Source organism: Camelus dromedarius, chromosome X (assembly GCF_036321535.1).
Source record: "Camelus dromedarius isolate mCamDro1 chromosome X, mCamDro1.pat, whole genome shotgun sequence".
In the NCBI taxonomy this organism is placed as follows: domain Eukaryota; kingdom Metazoa; phylum Chordata; class Mammalia; order Artiodactyla; family Camelidae; genus Camelus; species Camelus dromedarius.
Genome location: NC_087472.1, coordinates 40481662 through 40500353, shown reverse-complemented (window position 1 = coordinate 40500353; position 18692 = coordinate 40481662). Strand labels below are relative to the sequence as shown.

General features: G+C 36.2%; 1 non-coding gene across 1 annotated transcript; it reads left to right on the top strand.

Moving 5' to 3' along the window:
- Positions 1-274: 274 nt before the first annotated feature.
- On the top strand, positions 275-347 carry TRNAA-UGC (transfer RNA alanine (anticodon UGC)). The gene has a single exon. It is a non-coding gene; the product is annotated as a tRNA-Ala (tRNA).
- Positions 348-18692: the final 18345 nt, after the last annotated feature.

Sequence of the window (18692 nt, the reverse complement as noted above, 5' to 3'; positions counted from 1 at the left end):
GGAAAATGATATAGTACAGAACTGTACCTGACTGGACCACTTGGGGAGAAGGAGAAGTTGGTGAGAACTCTTCTAGGTCCACAGCCTTATCAAAACTTTCTGCCCTCTGGTCCTTCAGATAAAGAACGAAAGCAGAATAACTCAGTGACTTTTCACCAAGCTTTAATCAGACACTAATGCCAATGTTGAAGAGGCAGCTCGTATAGAAGGAAATTGTTTGGCCGTCCTCTCACAGCTGATGTTCAAGTATGTTCATATAATACTGAATAGATGGGGAGGACATAGCTCAGTGGTAGAGCGTGTGCTTTGCATGCGTGAGGTCCTGGGTTCAATCCCCAGTACCTCCATTAAAAAATAATAATAAACTTAATTATCTCCCCCCACCCCCCAAAAACAAACAAAAGAACTGAAAAGATACAGGCCCTTCATTTTTTTGTAGCCACCTAATCACATGCCATTTAAAACAATGCTTTTGCCGTGTGACAGATATTCAGTCTTCTGAAATATAGCCAACACTTTTTGGTAAAATCAGTGAAGGGAAGTAAAATTGTTTACTTTCTTTTAGCCATCTCTTTTTCTCCTTTGAAAATTACACTTTCAAATGAAAGTATCAGCTTTTGAACTCTGTCAAAATCTAAAGCCCATAGCATTTTTTAATAGCCTTGCAACTTTATCCAGATCTCTGAAGCCTGTGCCCGTAGACTGTTTGAAGTTTCTGTGATTCAGGTAGAATTCAGACTTTGCAGAAAAGCTAACCTTTCAGTTAAAAGCTTGCTTGCGAGTGTGTATTTTCTTTCTGATGTGAGGCAAGTGCAAAAGACTTAAAATCTTGCCCTGGACAGAAGAAAATGTTTTCTTTCTCACCCCCTGAAATGATGGATTTCCTGTTTTTCTCTAAGCAAAATCCCTCCAGCTATCTGCCGGCACTAGACGGTTAAGGCAGATAGTGAGTGGGGACCTGCTAAAGAATTTTATAGGTGTATTAAAATGAGGGATGGTAATGTGGCTAAGCAATTTCTGGTCATGTGGTCTTAAAAGATTTATACGTGTGGTTTTGAAATACCATTCACCAATCGCATCACCCTGCTAATCTTGTTCATTTTATAAACATATATATATACATATATACATATATATATGTATATATATATCTTTATTTTCATTCACTTGTTGGTTGATGAAATAATGTGGGTAGTCTGAAACTAGCACAGAGTATACAAATTGACTCTTCTATGATGTGATCTGATTTGGATTTGGACCACCCTTGAGAGAATTATGTAAGGTTTCAAAACAGAAATTTGTGCACACCAAGCTTTAGCCCAGTGGTTTCCAACATTTTTGTAATGACAGCATCCTGTCAGTAATTTGATATTCTGAAATTTGTACTCTATTCTAAATGGTATAAACAACATACAGTTTAAAACAAAAAAGATTAACAATAAATTTGTTTTGAAAAAAATTATAGTATGTTGGTAACAACTATTGAGATAATTAGAAATGCAAAATTCATGGGGAAATGTTATAGACACTGGTTAAAAACAATGGTTCTTTGTGATGGACAATGTAATATGTCAACTGACCAACAGAGTACTTTTCTTTTTTCACCCTCTAAATCATAGCATTCCAATTTTAACTGGTTGCTCTAGCAAATTTATTTATTTCTAGGATGCCAACAAATATGAATTAGATTACAGAAAGTCAGTAATTACCATTAGATCTATTTGTAACTTCAGTACTTTCACATTTTCATTAGCAGTCTGAATGCTAATTACCAAATTTCTTTATTTTGCTAAAGCTAGCAATGGTAGAGTGTGCAGTAGGAAAATAATAATTATTATTTTAAAGACTAATTAAAAGTTAAAAGCAAAGCTTTAATAAGCATAAATACCATTGTTTGTCAAATGTGAAAAACACACATTAATTATTATTTTGCAAAACCTTATCCATAGACTCACAGATATACAGACAATAGCATATGGGGTAGTGATGGGGGTAGAAATCTAAGTTTTAGGAAGATCAGTCCATCTAGAACCAGTCAGCATTAGAATCTTGAGGGAAAAAACCTACTTTTTTTACATAATAGTAATTTTGATAATGACAAGAGAAAAATAATGAGTGCAAAAACATTTGCTTTCTGTCTTCTTTGGTGACTCCAGCACATAGGAAAGAGAAGTGAAAAACAGACAGCAAGAAGATAGCTTGTAAAATGCACAAAATTTGTCATCAAATTGCCAGTAGTTGTGAGGAATGGAGGAGTAATGGGAGGGAAGACAGAAAGAAATGAAGATGGAAGAAAATGGGATGCTTTAAATTTAAATTAAGTTTTAACATAGATCACACTTCTAAACCTAGCTAACCAAATAATTATTCTAACCAATATCTTTTTCCTAGGTTTACGATATGGGTTTAGCAAACTAGGTCAATTGGTACTATTTAGCAGTGACGGGTCACTGTGAAATCTTTCACGGAGCTGGAAAGGAAATGCTGAAGTATTTGGACTGCTCAAAATGCAACCAATACCTGGATTTCCAGTTCTGTGTATAATGATACAAAATGGACTCAGTACAGACAGATGATAAGAACCAGAGACCAATTAACTCAAGCAGAAAAGTAAATAGAAATAAATAAGGATCATCAAGGAAGGCCAAGCTGAAGATAATACATTAAATCATGGTATTGGCTGGAAGCTGATCAAATTGTTAAAGTCAATAGTTCAGAGGGGGCCCAAGAGAATCACAATGATGTCTTTATGTGACCAGTGGTACAATGACAAAAGATAGGAATTTCTGTGCCAACGTTTGCATATTTCTTATATTATAAGGGCTGCCATATTGGACCTTGCTATCTCCTCTAGGCCATCCCTTATTGCCGAGCTTTCTTGAAAATTAAAAAAAAAAAGTTATCTCCAACAATTGCTACACTTTAGCTCCTAACTCTTTCTCACTTCCTTCCACACAACTACCCTAACATGGCCACCGATAATCTCCTGACTGCCAAATCAATTGGATGTTTTTCTTAATTGCTCTTTGACATATGACTTTGTTAACAACTGCCTCCTTCTTCGAGTTCTGTCTTCCAGGGTCTCTGCTTAACTTTTGTCCCCCACTCTACTGCACTGATGGCATATGTAAAGCATCTGGCAAAGGGCTTGTCACATGGAAGATCATAGGTCAGTGTTCTCTCCCCTCGCTCCACCTGCCATTAATACTTTAGTGTCCTGCCTGATTTCTTGTCAGTCCTCTTTTCGTGTCACACGCTTTCCTTGAGCAATGTTGTCCATTTCTACAATTTTGACTACTGTCTAAAAATCCTTGGCTTCATATTCATAAAGCAAGTTTATATTTCTCTCTTGAGCTGTGAACCTATATATCTAACTGCCTGCTAGAAATCTTCACCTGGATTTTCTAGTGCCAACTTAACCTTAACATGTCTGAATGTCAGCTCAGTATGTCCATACACAAACTTGTCTTTTATTAATCTGTATGTATTATGTAAGTACCCTAGTGGCAACTCAACTTAGAAGCTAGAAGTCTTCATGGATTTCTCCCTCTCACTACTCACATGTGAATAGTCATGAAAATCTACTAATTCTTCTAAAATAACTTTTCAGTCTAGTTTCTAATCTATTCTTCATTCCCACCGACACTGCCTTAGTTCAGGTGCTCAGAACTTGTTACTGTATTAGATCACTTCTCCTCCAGTCATGCCTCTGTATATGCTTACTTCTTTCTGATACTTCCAAACTTACCTTTCTGACATGAACCCAAACATTCCCCTCCCATCTTAAAACTCTTCGGTTATCTTTCATTTAGATACAATCAAAATTCCATATCTAAAACCCTTGTGATCTGGTTCCTACTAGTTTCTCTTACCTTATATTCAACCAGTCACTTCCCTCTTTGTCTCTTAGATCTATGCATTCTTTATGCTCCAGTACTTTCAAATATCCAAACATTAAAGAATTCAGAATCTGAGTCCTTATTCTGCTATATTTTTAGATGTGTAACTTAGGGCAAATCATTTACCTTCTCTAGGACTTAATTTTTTTCATTTTTCAAAAGGGAAAAAACTACAAATTAAATGTGAATATTAAATAAACTAACATATGTAAATGACCTATCATAGTACCTAGCATTTTTGACTCCTTTTGCCACTTCATTTTTTTTAATATTCATATTTTTTATTGTCAATTTTGTAACATTAGATGTTTCTAAGTAATGTTGACTCTTGATCAATAGAGGTTTAAACCACGAGTCCACTTACATGAGATTTTTTTCAATAAATATTTTGGAAAACTTTTTGAGATTTTCAACCATTTGAAAAAACTCAGACAAACTGCATAGCCTAGAAATATTGAAAAGAATTAAGAAAAAGTTAGGTATGTTGTGAATGCATAAAATACATGTAGATACATATATAACATACAAAATATGTGTTAATTGACTGTTTATGTTATTGGTAAGGCTTCCAGTCAACAGTAGGCTGTTAGTAGTTAAATTTTGAGAGAGTCAAAATTTATACGTGGATTTTCAACTGCATGGGAGGGTCAGCACCCCTGACTCCCACATTACTCAGGGGTCGATTCTAAGTGCTTTGAGCCTTATATAAGAGTATGACATAATATTTAATAGGAATAAATTATAAAATCAATTTCTTTAAACTCGCTAGTTCTTGTTACTCTTCTCTGTAGCCTCCCCGATTTCTCAGCATGTGAAACTCAAGACTATATGCAATGCTTATATAAGAACCTCACAAAATAAGAATATAACATGAGCATTTCTTTTGTCTTTCTTTTTCCTATTTCTTACTGTAGAATTGTTAAGTTCTTGTCTGCCAAATCTTTAACTTATTCACTTACATGCAACTTATGAACCACTAGGACCACAAGATTTTGCTCTCATGCTGCTTGGAACCTAGTCAGTCACCTTTCATTTACTATCACACGCTTTTCATTTGGACTTTCACAGTAAATGTAAATGATAACAAAACCACCAATTGGATATTTCAATACAGTGAAAAGCTAGCAAACCGATTACATCAATTGGTCAAGTTCCTCAAAATGGTCAAGCCAGCAGCCACCTGTAGAGATTTTTTTCTTTATTAAAAAATTCAATTGAACTTTACTTCCTGCATTAAATGACTATCTCATTTGAGCTCTGTTCCTGTTTGGAAAGATATTGTCAAACCTACCGAACTTGTTACTTTCCACAACCTCCTGAGTATGTTTTCAGTTCAATCAGTCAAATAAGTGTTTTGGATGCATTGAATAGTATGGGATTTGCAGTTGAATAAAATTGAGTTGAAACTTCAGTTTTCTTATTTGTAAAATGATAACACTGCTACAAGGATTGTTTTAAGGATTGAATGGGATAATAGCTATCTGTTGGAGAACACGGCGGGTGGTGTCATGGGCAGTGAAAGAATTTACCAAAAACAAAGACAAGTTTAAGAGACAAAGAAAAGTTTAATAGATATGCTGCTATAGACAATAACAAGCTACACAGACGAGAGGTGCCCGTGTGAGCTCGGGGGTGAGGATGTCGGTTCTTTTATTGGGAAAAGGTTTGTGAACACAAAGGGATAAGGAAACAGGTTTTTGATTGGCTATAACTGAGGTAAGGGGCTTTGGTGTATGGCAAGGTAGTGGGATTTATGACTCTGATAAGAAGGAAATGTGGGCTGAGACAAGTCAGTCTGAGCTATTGTGAGCTTAACCATTTCCCAGGGCTATTAATTCTGGTAGGGCAAACACATGTCAGGAAAGAATGTACTTTATCTTCCAAAGAAGAGCAGGCAGATGCCTAAGGGCTGGAAGTTTGGGGTTCACAGGGCCTCGGCAGGCACCATTTGGCACCGCACTATCTGTTAGCATCGTGTCTGCAACATGGAAAACATTCTCTAAAGGTTAATGTTCTTGTATTCTTTGTCCTTGTTCCTCTCACATAGGGGCAAGATCCTGTAGGCTTCTTTTATGTAACATAGAGCCTCAGGTTATGTCAGGAATGAAATTCCACTACGTAGAATAGGAATGGAAAGAGGCCATGGCAGTTTATAGAGATTTATACATGGAAAGTACTCCTGTTGGGGAAATGGAGACAAGAAGGAGCAGTCAGATAATGCTTGGGTTGGATTTTAATGGGATTGAGAATGACTCATTTGTAACTTTAAAACAACAATGGGGCCTAGCTTGAATCACAGTGGAGGGGAGAGATGAACAGTTCAGTAGTTGGCTATTGAAAATAGGGGAAGGGACAGACATTATGCTGTTTCATTGTCCAACTTTTCATTGGTCAGGATCTAGTAAAATGGACAAAGCAATATCATATGGAAAAATCAGCAGAAAATACATACTCTATTTTGTTCATCCTTCAACATTTTGTTTCAAGTAATTTAGAAATCATTTCTTTATCAATTGACCAGCTTTACACATGTGTACTTTTGATGAAATCCTCTATAAATTTCCCATATTCATGCAGGTTTGAGAATTAAATTGCACTCAGGTATTTTTGACCTCTTGTTTCTTTAAAGTTGTCTTAAATTAAGGCAAATTGCTATTTGTATCTCCTTTTCCTCCTTTGCTACTTTAAATACCTTGAATTAAAGCAAAAAGGACACACTAAAGCCCATGTGGCCTAGCAGTGCTCCGTATGCCTCTATAAGCATCTTTGAATCATATCTTAGTTTTCTGATGGATTCAGAGTTTTGATCCTTTCAAGAATTCAAGACCAAGATCACTCAAGAAGAGCCAAAGTGCTTTCTGTTGTGGCTCATGCATCATCAACCAAATTGTCAGCTAAGTCTGATTGCAGAATCTTTATTACTGGCAGTGATAAAAGAGGCAGAGAGGACACAGCTTGAATCTCAAGATTGCTGGATGAAATTTCAGATCCGGCATCGAAAATATTCTTATACCTTTAAATGAAGCAAATGAAGATATGTCTCTGATTAATTTAAAATGGGAAACCCTGCGATGTCATAGTTTATTTTATTTTTCAGTCTAAAATCTAATTGTGACTGCTGATGTTAGCTATCTATTTTCTTATCCCAGTGCCAACTTTCTTAAGGAACAAGAGAGTCAAACTAGATAGCATGATTTGAAATAAATGTCAGCATCTTCCTCACTACCAGTAAAGTCTGTGATGCTTATCAAGGGGAGACAATGATTGGGCAAGGTGTGTGGGAATCAAAGGACCACCACCCACTGAAGGCATTTATTGGTAAGTAAGATGATGGAGCATGGGTTAATTGGAATTTATCATGAACTTGTCAGGGCAGCAGGTTTGATGTCTACTAACATAATCAATATTAGAGCAATTGCCACTTCTTTATCATAAGGTAGTGAGAGAGAACTCATAAAACTGACTATGAAACTATGTCTGCTTAGATTTTTGTATATGGCTGGACTATGTATTAAAGTAATCAAATTGATTTTCAACTCTGTTAAAAATGTATCACAGGAAATCCCTTCTTACTGAAAGATCCATTTTTCATCAGTTTGAGCATAAAAATTCTTCAAAAGGTGGAAAAAAACCTAGAAGAGTGGCTTGGAGTTTCTTACACTTGTTTCCTTCTCATCACCAACCTACACAGAAATTAAAGAAAGGCAGGTGGACCTCTGTGAACAATAGAGTTCCCTTACTCTTTAATTATTAAGTGTTTTATATGCTCTGGAAGAAATTGTGAGAAACGAAAGAAAATGGAGATGTCTCTTCTACCCCTGAGATTTTAATGTCAGAAATTAAGAAGGTGACACAGAAGATAAGAGCTGAAACATTAGCTGGCACAATTTCGATAAATACAGTTGGGTTGTAATGTACCCATTGTAAGGTAAGAATGTGGGTATTATGGTGTGAGACATGCTTCAACTCCCTATTCCCCCCATATTTAAAATTTTTTTTCTTTTTTTTATGAAGTATAGTCAGTTTACAATGCTGTGTCAATTTCTGGTGTGCAGTGTAATGTTTCAATCATCCATATACATATGTATATTCCTTTTCATATTTTTTTCATTATAGGTTATTGAAGATACTGAATATAGTTCCCTGGGCTATGCAGAAGAAACTTGTTGTATATCTATTTTATATAGAGTAGTTAATATCTGCAAATCCCCCCATACTTTGGACTAGAGAAAAGGAGGAATAAAGAGGCCATTTTCATTGAAAGGACCTTGGCATAAATATTTCGACAATTATCCCTTCTTTGTTTTTTCTTCTCTTATCCCTTGAAAACTTTCTCTTTTAGTGTGGACCTCTGTGAACAATAGAGGGGTGTAACTGAATGGCTTACAAGGGAGATGAAACAAGAAGAGAAGTCCACCCCAAGATATTTTCTATGTTTGATAAAATAGCACCTCTCTGCTTATAAAAGCAGATGTTATTGGTGAATAAAGAGCTCTATATGTGTGTAAACATGCTCGTCCACCCCCAGGATGGTTATTGATTTCATCCACAGTTGTTTCATTAGCATTCCACTTTAAATGTGCTGCTTTTCAGCAAAGAGATGACACGTGTTTACCTGTGGCCAAATTCCCTCCCCAAACCCCAAACCAATAAATAAATAAATGAATAATTTGCAAAGACTCAAGTGTGGAGAAGATTTTCTCCAAGTCCTGTAGACTGATTCCTTGCCTTTAAATTTATTCATTCAGTAACAGAACTATCTATTAGTTGGTTATTTAAATACAAACCTAAGAATCAGAAAAATCACAAGAGTGCATTGCACACAGAAGGAATTCAATCAGTGGTGCACTGGAACTAGCCCACAATAGCTGGTGAAAGCCGACTGTCAAATTTTCAGGAATTTTGCAAGCTCGTTGACATCATGTTAGCAGCTTGAAATCAGCTGTGATGGGATGGAAATCGGCCTATGCTACATATCAAGAATTTTTTTTCCCCTCAGAGGGCAAGTTTTTAAACATTTACCTGTGTGCCACCAGATTCAATCAAACCAATGCAATTTTTCTTGCAGATTTCTTCAGCTAGTTTCTCGCTTGGTTAACAGCATGGCATAGAATGGTGCTTTTCAAATCTCTCTCTTTCTTTAACACAAGGAAAGTTTTCCAGACAAAATCCTATACAAAAAGATATATAAAAGTAAGAAAAGCTGAGATGCTTTTATTGAAGTGGACTGGGATAGGTATGCCCTCCCTCTGCCCTCCTCTTTTCCTGGGCCTTGTGAGCAGCCAACCTGACCACCCTACCCAACCCCACCACATCTTGGACCATGGAAGACACATTTGGAAAATAGTTGATCAAAAGGAAAGAACAGAGGCAGAAAGCAAAAGACACAAGGGATTATAACCCCAGTTTTGACCTCTGACCAATCATTCTAGACCCTGCTTTCTTAATTATGAAATGAAGGATTTGAACAAATGATCTTGAAGGTTTTCCAAGCTATAAAACGTTATGCTTCTGTGATTATAGATGCATGAAAATTTCATAGAAATAATTTTAAAAGTCTGACTTGAAATTAAAGATAAATCCTACTATCAGTTAGCACTGTCATTTACTTTCAGCTAACATTTTAAAAAACTTCTTTTTGCATTCAAATGAAGTTACAATTGCCTTGTCCTTGCAGCCAGACTCACAAAAGCAACCATCTTGCCAATGCCTCTATTCAAAGCTACTAACATTTTTACCAACATGTGTTCTCATTAAGTTGGTAGCATACGTAGCTAAATGGGACAAATTATCCTTCCTTGCATCCGGATTTGGTCTGTGCACTGATGAAAGTACCAATCTGGATTGTTTACTGTTGTCTCTTTTATGTATTACATCACCCTTAACTCTCCTAGTTTCACTCCCTGCCCTTGATGGTGTAATTTCCCTTCAGAGCCAATACGAGTCATATTAGTAAAAGAAGAGCTAAACAGTTCTGGAGTGGGTCTCCATGGCGAGAGTGCTTGGAGGTGGTGAGAACAGAATCCACAAAGTGAGATGATGAGTTTGCCTCAGCACAAGCAACTGTGAAAGCAGAAACAGGTGTGTTATCTGTGGGTGTGTAAATGTGTGTAGGAGTATGTGTATACTCATAGGCCCATCATTGCTCAAAAAAACTAGTTTCAAAAGCAGAGCGGTAAATCTCTGCAGCCATATTTGATTACCTAGGGAGAGATGAAAAAGTATGTCGATTAACTAAAATTGAAAATATACATAATAGCTTACTTATGAAAATCATTAAAAGTACTATAAATCAGCTAGAATGGCTACATAAAAAAAGGAGCTATTGTTTAGAACTATAACTGTTAGGGTTTGGGCAGGGAATGATGGCACACTGGAGAAAAAAAAGAAGAGTTTTAAATGAAAAGACTATTTAAAGGTTGGGGGCAGGGTTAAGGGAAACCAACAAAAAATGGTGAAGCACACTAGGGCTAGTGACAGTGAGGAGTTTTTACTGTCCCCTGGCCTGATTGACAAGAGGAGGAAAATACTACCAGATCCCAGAGAAATTAGCCCTACTGGAATAGAAGATCACCCTCTGGGAGTTGTGATCTTTGGAAAAGGGATCTAGCTAACTGCTGCTGAACTCTCTGAGAGGAAGCTATTAGAATAAACATGCTGACTCTTTTCTCTTCTGTCCCTCTAATCTGCTGTGAGTGCCTCTCACTGGCCAAAACCAACCAAAAGCTACAGGGCAAGGAAGCATGCTGATCCAGAGCTAGAGGCTAGCTTCTTGATGGCACAGGACAGGATAAAATGGTAGAGAGAGGACTTAGGGAAGGAAAATTGAGGCTATCTATTACAGCAACCAATAGTCACTACATTGGGGCGAGTGGAATGTAAGACCACGCTTTCCCCTTTAGTCATTCATTCAATCCATATTTATTTAGCACTTATTATGTACCAGGCACTATTCACTGTGTTAATTTCATAGCAGTGAACAAAGCAGACAAGGCTTCTATCCTCATGAAAGAAGATCGACAATGAAGAATCAAAACAACATCAGATAATGTTAAATACTTAAGGCAATAAAATGAAGAGGTATGATAGAATGATCACAGTGGTTGTGTGAAGCTACTTCAGATAATGTGGCGAAGGAAGGCCTGCTTGACAAGGTGACAGCTGAGCTGAGATCTTAATGATAAGCCAGCTATGCTCAAAACTGGGCAAAGGGAATAGTAACTTTCAGGGCCATGAGGAAGGAATAAGGTTTCCATATCAGAAGAAGAAAAAGAGAGTAAGCATAGTTTAAATACAGACAACTTAGTTTCAGATGAGTGTAGAGAAGCACAGGGGGAAAGCATCATGATGGATGTTTCTGCAAATCAAGCCACTCCAAACATAATGATGACTTAATATAGCAATTTATTTTTCCTCAGGATTTTATGGGTCAGGAATTTAGGTAGACCTTGGCTCAGTGATTCTTCTGCTCTATGTGGCGTCAACTGAAGATACTTGTCAGTGTTCATCTGGTGGCTGGACTGGGCTGGATTGCCCAAGACTGTCGTAGCCCGGGTGTATAAGTGCTTCTCCACATGTCTTATATCTACTCATATGACAAGCTTGGGCTTCCTCAGAGCATGGTAGTCTTAGGTTAGACAGACTTCATACATGGTAAGTGACTTCCACCGGGAAAGAAATAGAGGCTGTTAGACTTCTTATGATCTGAGCTTGGAAGTCTGAGAGTGTCACTTCCACTGCATCTTATTAATCAGAGCAAGCCACACGGCTGACTCAACTTCAAGGAGAAAGAACAGACTCTACCTCTTGAATGATGGTCATAATCTTGGTAGACCAGCTACCATAAGAGCTTTTGTAGACCACGATATAGTGTTTGGATTCTAATCCAAGTACAGTGGGAAACCAATGAAAGTTTAAAAAGGAGTCATGTGATTTGATTTAGGTTTAAAACATAATACTCCAGCTGCTGTGGAGAATGGACTTTAGTGTTACAAGTGCACAGTTAGGAAACTACCATGGCAGACTAAGAGAAGAATGATGATGGCCCATATTAATGGACAGAGCTAGGATATATTTAAGAGGTAGAGCCGAGAAAACTTGCTAATGGATTTAACTTGTGGACTGGGGAAAAAGAATTAAAGAAGACTTTATTAGATAAACAAGTTTATACTGTATAGCACAGGGAACTGTATTTGATATCTTGTAGTAGCTTACCGTGAAAAAGAATATTAAAACGAATATATGTATATTCATGTATGACTAAAGCATTGTGCTGTACACCAGAAATTGACACAACATTGTAAACTGACTATACTTCAATAAAAATAAATAAATAAAATTTAAAAAAAAGAAGACTCTGAGGACTCAGATTTATTTTATCTGGAATGCTAATGAGATCATGGCATCATGTAGAGAAATGAGGGAGAGGTAAGTTGAGAAAGGAAAAAGAGATAGAGTAATTCAAGGTTTTCTTTTGCCAACTGCAAAACTTATTAGGAAGCATATGAGCTAATGAAAATGTTTCATACTTAAAAACACATAGAAATAGTATTAATAACTTATGCTTGGCACTTGCTATAAATCAGGCACTATTGTCTGAGCTGTACATTTATTAATTCATTTAAAATTCACAGCCACCCTGTAAGAAAGTTGTTATTAGCATTCCCATTTTACAGATGGGAATATCTGAGATACAGAAAGGCTAAGTAAACTTGCCTGTGGTCACAGTTATTGATAGGTAAAGCCAGGATTTGAACCCAAGAAGTTTGGATCTGAAGTCCATTGTTGGAACCACTACATTATGCTACCTTTCCAAATAATACATAACACCGAAGTGTTGCATACAAGGCAGCTAAAAAGTAAATATGGGAAAGAGATGAACAACAAGGTCCTACTATGTAGCACAGGGAACTCTATTCATTATCTTGTAATGACCTATAATGGAAAAGAATCTGAAACAGAATATGTGTGTGTGTGTGTGTGTGTGTGTGTGTGTAAGTGAATCACCATACTGGACACCAGAGACTAACACAACATTGTGAATTGACTATACTTCAATTAAAAAAAGTATGGGAAATCCTCATGTGCAAGGAGGAAGAAATTCAAAATCAGATTGATGAATAAGACCTGTAGCTCACTTCATTGGTGCATTTTGAGAACCCCAGGGTGGCTTCAGGTGTCAAACATTACAGGCTATTGTGGGCCAACCTTGCTCTTACTCTGGTGATACTACATAGTAGGATTTGTATAGTATGTCCTGGTGTTTAGTTTGTGTATATATGTGAATTTATATAATGGCATTTTACTACACACTTCATTCTGTGTTCTGATTTTTTTAAAAAATTTGTAACATTTATGAAAAAATGCAAACTAATAAAACAACATTTGTGTAAGGGGTGGGGGTTGGATCTGATGATTATGAGGGTGAACGTTTGTGATCTAATCTCCACTTCCTGCACTTGTCTATCATACTTTTTCATTCCTGATCTTTTCCTTAGAAATGTAGAGGGTTTTCTCTAAGTTCTATAATCAATGAGAGTAATGGTTCTCAGGTAGATGGTTGTATGAATAAGAATCACCTGGGAAATTTATTAAAAATGTAGATTCCAGATTTCATCCTGAGAGAGTCTTACTCAGTAGATCTGGGGTAGTGCCAGGAACCTGCATATTTAACAAAGACCCCAGGTTGTTCTGGCCACAGTATTTGAAAAATTCACTGAGATAGGGGATTCAGTGACTACCTTTTTAAAAAAAAAAAAACAAAATATGGAGTTAGCAACTAAGACACATGACTTCTTCCTCTGCACTGACCCTTGAGTGTGGTTTCCATTACTTTACTTCTAATGAAGACTGTCTGCTTAGTTGCTTTAAAGCAAAACTTTAAAAATATCATTACATTAGTTAAATGGTTTATGGAAGCAATGAAAGCAGAGATGGAGAATGTTAGGTCTCCTTTTTCAACTTACATAGACACACAACTCTGGTTGGACAGAGCCCTTAAAATGGAATGATCAAAGCATTGCCTTATATTGGAAAGATCAAATCATTTTCTTTTCTGTGAAAAATAATTCCCTCTCAATTCAGTCTTTGAGATACATCTCACCCAACTCTCCTACATGAACAGAATTTGCTAATTAGATTGAATATCATATCTTAGCAGGGGATTTTATTCTATCATAGATGTGTAGATATTACTTGCATAGGTAATTCCCAGAATTTCTTGAAGACCTTTCAAATAAAACTATCCCTTATGTCAATGAGATGTGATGGGGATGAGGATTGGGCAGAAATGTAAATTTTTGTGATTTGACCAAAATTAAATGATTCAAAGTCATTTTTCTATTTATTTATTTACCTATTTTTTAATTAAAGTACAGTCAATTTACAATATTGTGTCAATTTCTGATGTACAGCATAATGTTTCAGTCAGATATATACATACATGTATTAATTTTAATATTTTTATTATAAGCTACTAAAAGATACTGAATATAGTTCCCTGTGCAATACAGTATAAACTTACTGTTTATCTATTTTTTATATATTAGTTAGTATCTGCAAATCTCTAACTCCCAACTTATCCTTTCCCACCCCCTATTTATTAAATGAGCAGTAGATTTAAAGTGGATTTAAAAATATTGTTTAAATGGGCCTTAATTATTCCTTTAGACTAAGTTTCTAGTGGTAGAATTGTTGAATCAAAGAGTAGGAAGAGGTTGACCCAGAAATTCCAACTTTAGACATTTATTTTAAGGCAATAATCACAGATCTATACAAAGATGCACACACAATGATGCTCGCATCAGCTTAATTTATAATCAAGAAATATTGGAAACAAATGTCCTATAGCAGAAGACTGATTATGTAAATTATGGCATATTCATATACAGGTTTCCCCTGCTGTCCTAAAATATTGCATTTCTATGAAACCTTTCCTAAGCTGAAATGGCATAAAGCAAAGAAGCAGTTACCATTCATTTATATGGAAAAAGTTTTGAGCACTCCCAGACTGAAAAAAACCCCACCAAATCTTACCAAATAACACATAAAACTTTAAAAAAATTACTAACATATAGTCAAAGCAGGAATGATATAATAAATACACAGCTTGTATAAAATAGGAATAATGTATGTACACTGTAATTTCACTTACCAGAATTGGGAAGACAGAGAGCACACTGAAGGCTGAGAGGTGGTGATGATGGTGGGTTAGGCTGAGTCATGAGAGGCTGGGATGGTGGGAGGTACAGGAGCCTGGGGTGTAGGGGAGAGAGGAAGAGAGTCATCTTATAATATCTCATCGTGATCTGATTCCACTAATGCTTATACCTTCTTCTATGTCTACCCTGTCTCATTGTTGAAGGTTGAGGTTCGTCATCTGCAGTGGCTGATGTGGAAGACTTGAAATACAACAGTATGCATGACTGTTTAGCTTCACACGTTTTTCTATCATACAATTCTTCATGGACACTCAAAATATCCTGCAAACCTGCCCTAAACTTATGTGCCCTTTCAAAATTAAAGTCATACTTCTCTGTAATCATTGTAGCACTGTCAATCGTAGTGGAAATCTCCTGCAAATGCTTCACATTCAGTTCCTGGATGACTTCACTTTCAGGCCTTTTGCTATTATGTTTGGTTTTGATTCACATCTTTTCCTTCTGAAATTGTATCAGTTCTTCATCTGTCTGTTCTTGGTCATGAGATGCCAAAACCTCCTCAGCCTCATCTTTGTCAACTTCCAGAAACCCAGCCTCCTTAACCAAAGTCCCTATTGATATATTTATTGTCGTTGGTTTGAAGCCTTTAAAATTGTTCACTGCTTCAGGACACAGTTTCCTCTAAACACCATTTCTCATTGAGATTGTTAGCTTATCAAGAAAAATCTCCAAGGTTGGCAATTGCCAATTTTATGTTGTAGTCTTTCCAGATCTCAGATGTTTCAGAGTTGACCTCTCTGTCAGTGGCACTTACAGTAAAACACATCCCATTTTGTGTATAATAAGCCTTAATTGTGGCTATTAGGCCTTGGTCATATGAATGCAGCAATGACATAGTATTTGGTGATGAGAACAGAACACAAATGTTACCGCCATACTTGTAGTGCCAGATGGATGAGCAGCACAATTACTGACAATCAGAAGACACCTTATGATGGAAGTTACTTCCTCTACAGTAATGTATTCACTTGTGTCCTCAGAAGAAAAATCACTTGGGTAGTCCAACCACCTAGGTGTGAATGAAACACAACAGGAAGTGTATTCTTATCAATACCTTTAAGTGCCCTTGGACTTCCTGAAGGGTACACTAGTAGAAGCCTAAGGAGAGCATCACTGGTGACTCTAATAATAGGCATTAGGGTATACCTGTCCTTCAATGCATTGTGTCCCCTAAGCTGCTTTTCTTTTATGGAAATAAATCTTTTGCTGGGCTATTTTTCCCAATAAATCAAGTTTTCATCACAGTTAAACACTTGCTTATATGAATAACCACCTTCTGTAATTATTTTCTTCATTTCTTTTTGGAACTTTTCATTGTCTTCAGTGTCAGCTGAAGCACTCTCTCCAGTAACCTTTAAGCTATAAAGCTGCCCTTGCCTTAAAAACCGATCAAACCACCCACAACTACTTTAAATTCTACTTTTGCAAACACTTTCATCACCATCGCTCAGTGTTTTCTGTTTCAGCTCATTAAAAAAACTGACTAATTTCTCCTTAAGTGTAAGATAACTTAGAACACCACACTTTGTATACCCATCAATCCATTCAACAAACAGACTTTCCATTTTATCCATTACTGGATGTCAGATAAAAAAAGACCACTTTACTATACAACTACAACCAATTGTAACTTCGGCAGCTTTCAAGATTCTTTCTCTCTGCATGTAAATAGTATGAGTGGTGGATGCAGGCAAGTTCAATGTATGCACAATGTCTTTATCTCATTCACCATGGTTGAGTTGCTTAATTATGTCCACTTTTATGCTAAGTGTAACCCCCTTCCAAGCTCTCTTAGGCTTTTTAGATACCTTAGGACACATGTTGCTAATGGATACACAAAATAAGCTGAGATAAAGCACAGATGCTCACAGACACAGTTCAAAGTTATGACAGCTTGAGGCTGAGATGCTGAGTGTAGCTTCCAGAGAAGGAACTTGGCGGGGCCACTCTCGCTGCACGTGGTGTGGGCTGCCTCTATAACAGCTCACTGCAAAACAAACACTGAATGCTATTTTCTCTTTTCATCTTTTATCTTTTATTTTTTTTTGTAAAAGTGAAAATCCTTTTTGTATTTCTTTCAGCTAGTGAAAACAGATACTACTATAGGTCTCTTGTAAAAGCCGAGTGGTGTAATGTGAGGTGGAGACTTATAATTGAACTGTATGCTACATTAAAAAATTATGCTATATAAGATTACTTACTGACATGGGAAATGCTTAAAATACATTGTTAAACTTAAATAAATCAGGTTAAAATATAATATGTTGTATGTTACCTAAATTTGAGGAAAAATGTGTTTTTATACACAAGCACACATACATACTTAGGAAAAAGACTATAAGGATATGTTTCAACCTGACAAAATGTTATCAAGTTTTATCTTTGAATGGTGGTATTACCTGTCATTCTTTTATTGAAGTATAGTTAGTTTACAACATTGTGTCAATTTCTGGTGTACAGCATAATGTTTCAGTCATACATATGCATACATATATTTGTTTTCATATTCTTTTTCATTATAGGTTACTACAAGGTATTAAATACAGTTCCGTGTGCTATAAAGAAGAAACTTATTGTATATCTATTTTATATATAGTAGTATCTGCAAATCTTGAACTCCCAATATATCCCTTCCCACTCCCTTTCCTCCCTGGTAACCATAAGTTTATTTTCTATGTCTATGAGTCTGTTTCTGTTTTACTATCTGTCATTTTAATGTTTATTTTTTGCTCATCCTTTTGATATTATACTTTTTTGTGCTTATGCATTTTCTATATTATACTTTATTTTACTTATATGATAAGAAAACATTTACTTTATGAAATGAGTTATGTGAAATTGAAATGTACAATTTGCCCACTGGGATTTAATATGACTTGAGTTTAACTGGATATATAGGCCTATAATCCCACTAAATCTATTAGCACAAAGTTTATCAGCTTGCACCTTTCAAATGTGACCTTTACTCTTTTAGATACCAGATACATTATTAAAAATCTTTTTGGAAATGCTCATTTGGTGCTGATAAGGAAATTGATCTGAATCTTTAAGTTCTATGGCCATGCCACAAACTCCTTTGTACCTGAAGCACGTTATTATCCCATGTGAATAGTCTTGAGTAATAATTGTTTGTGTTTCTTAGATAGAAGATGTAGATATAAGCAGTAGAACTTCAGACCTTTAGAGTAGATCTTAACACAGATTTCAACACCTTTCTTGTTAATACAACTAGTAGCAGTGCCACTGATTCCTGTGCATCCCATGGAATATTTTGTCATGAATTTGCCATCTCTTTTTCTGAACACAAACCATTTAGCATCCTAGTCAATGGGTCCAAATTAAAAAAAAAAGAACAATCTCAGAGTTGGAAATAAACCAGAGTTTTAAGATCCTGAAACTTCAAGTCAGCAGAAGTCTACAAACATTCTTTAGATATACCCCCGACAAATTGTTCCACGTGTAGGGCTAGGAAAGTTGGGGAGGATGTTGGATTGTGAGATTTTTAGCATACAGGTGAGAAGCTAGGACAAACACACAAAAGAATCTAACACAACAACAGATCAGGATAACCAAC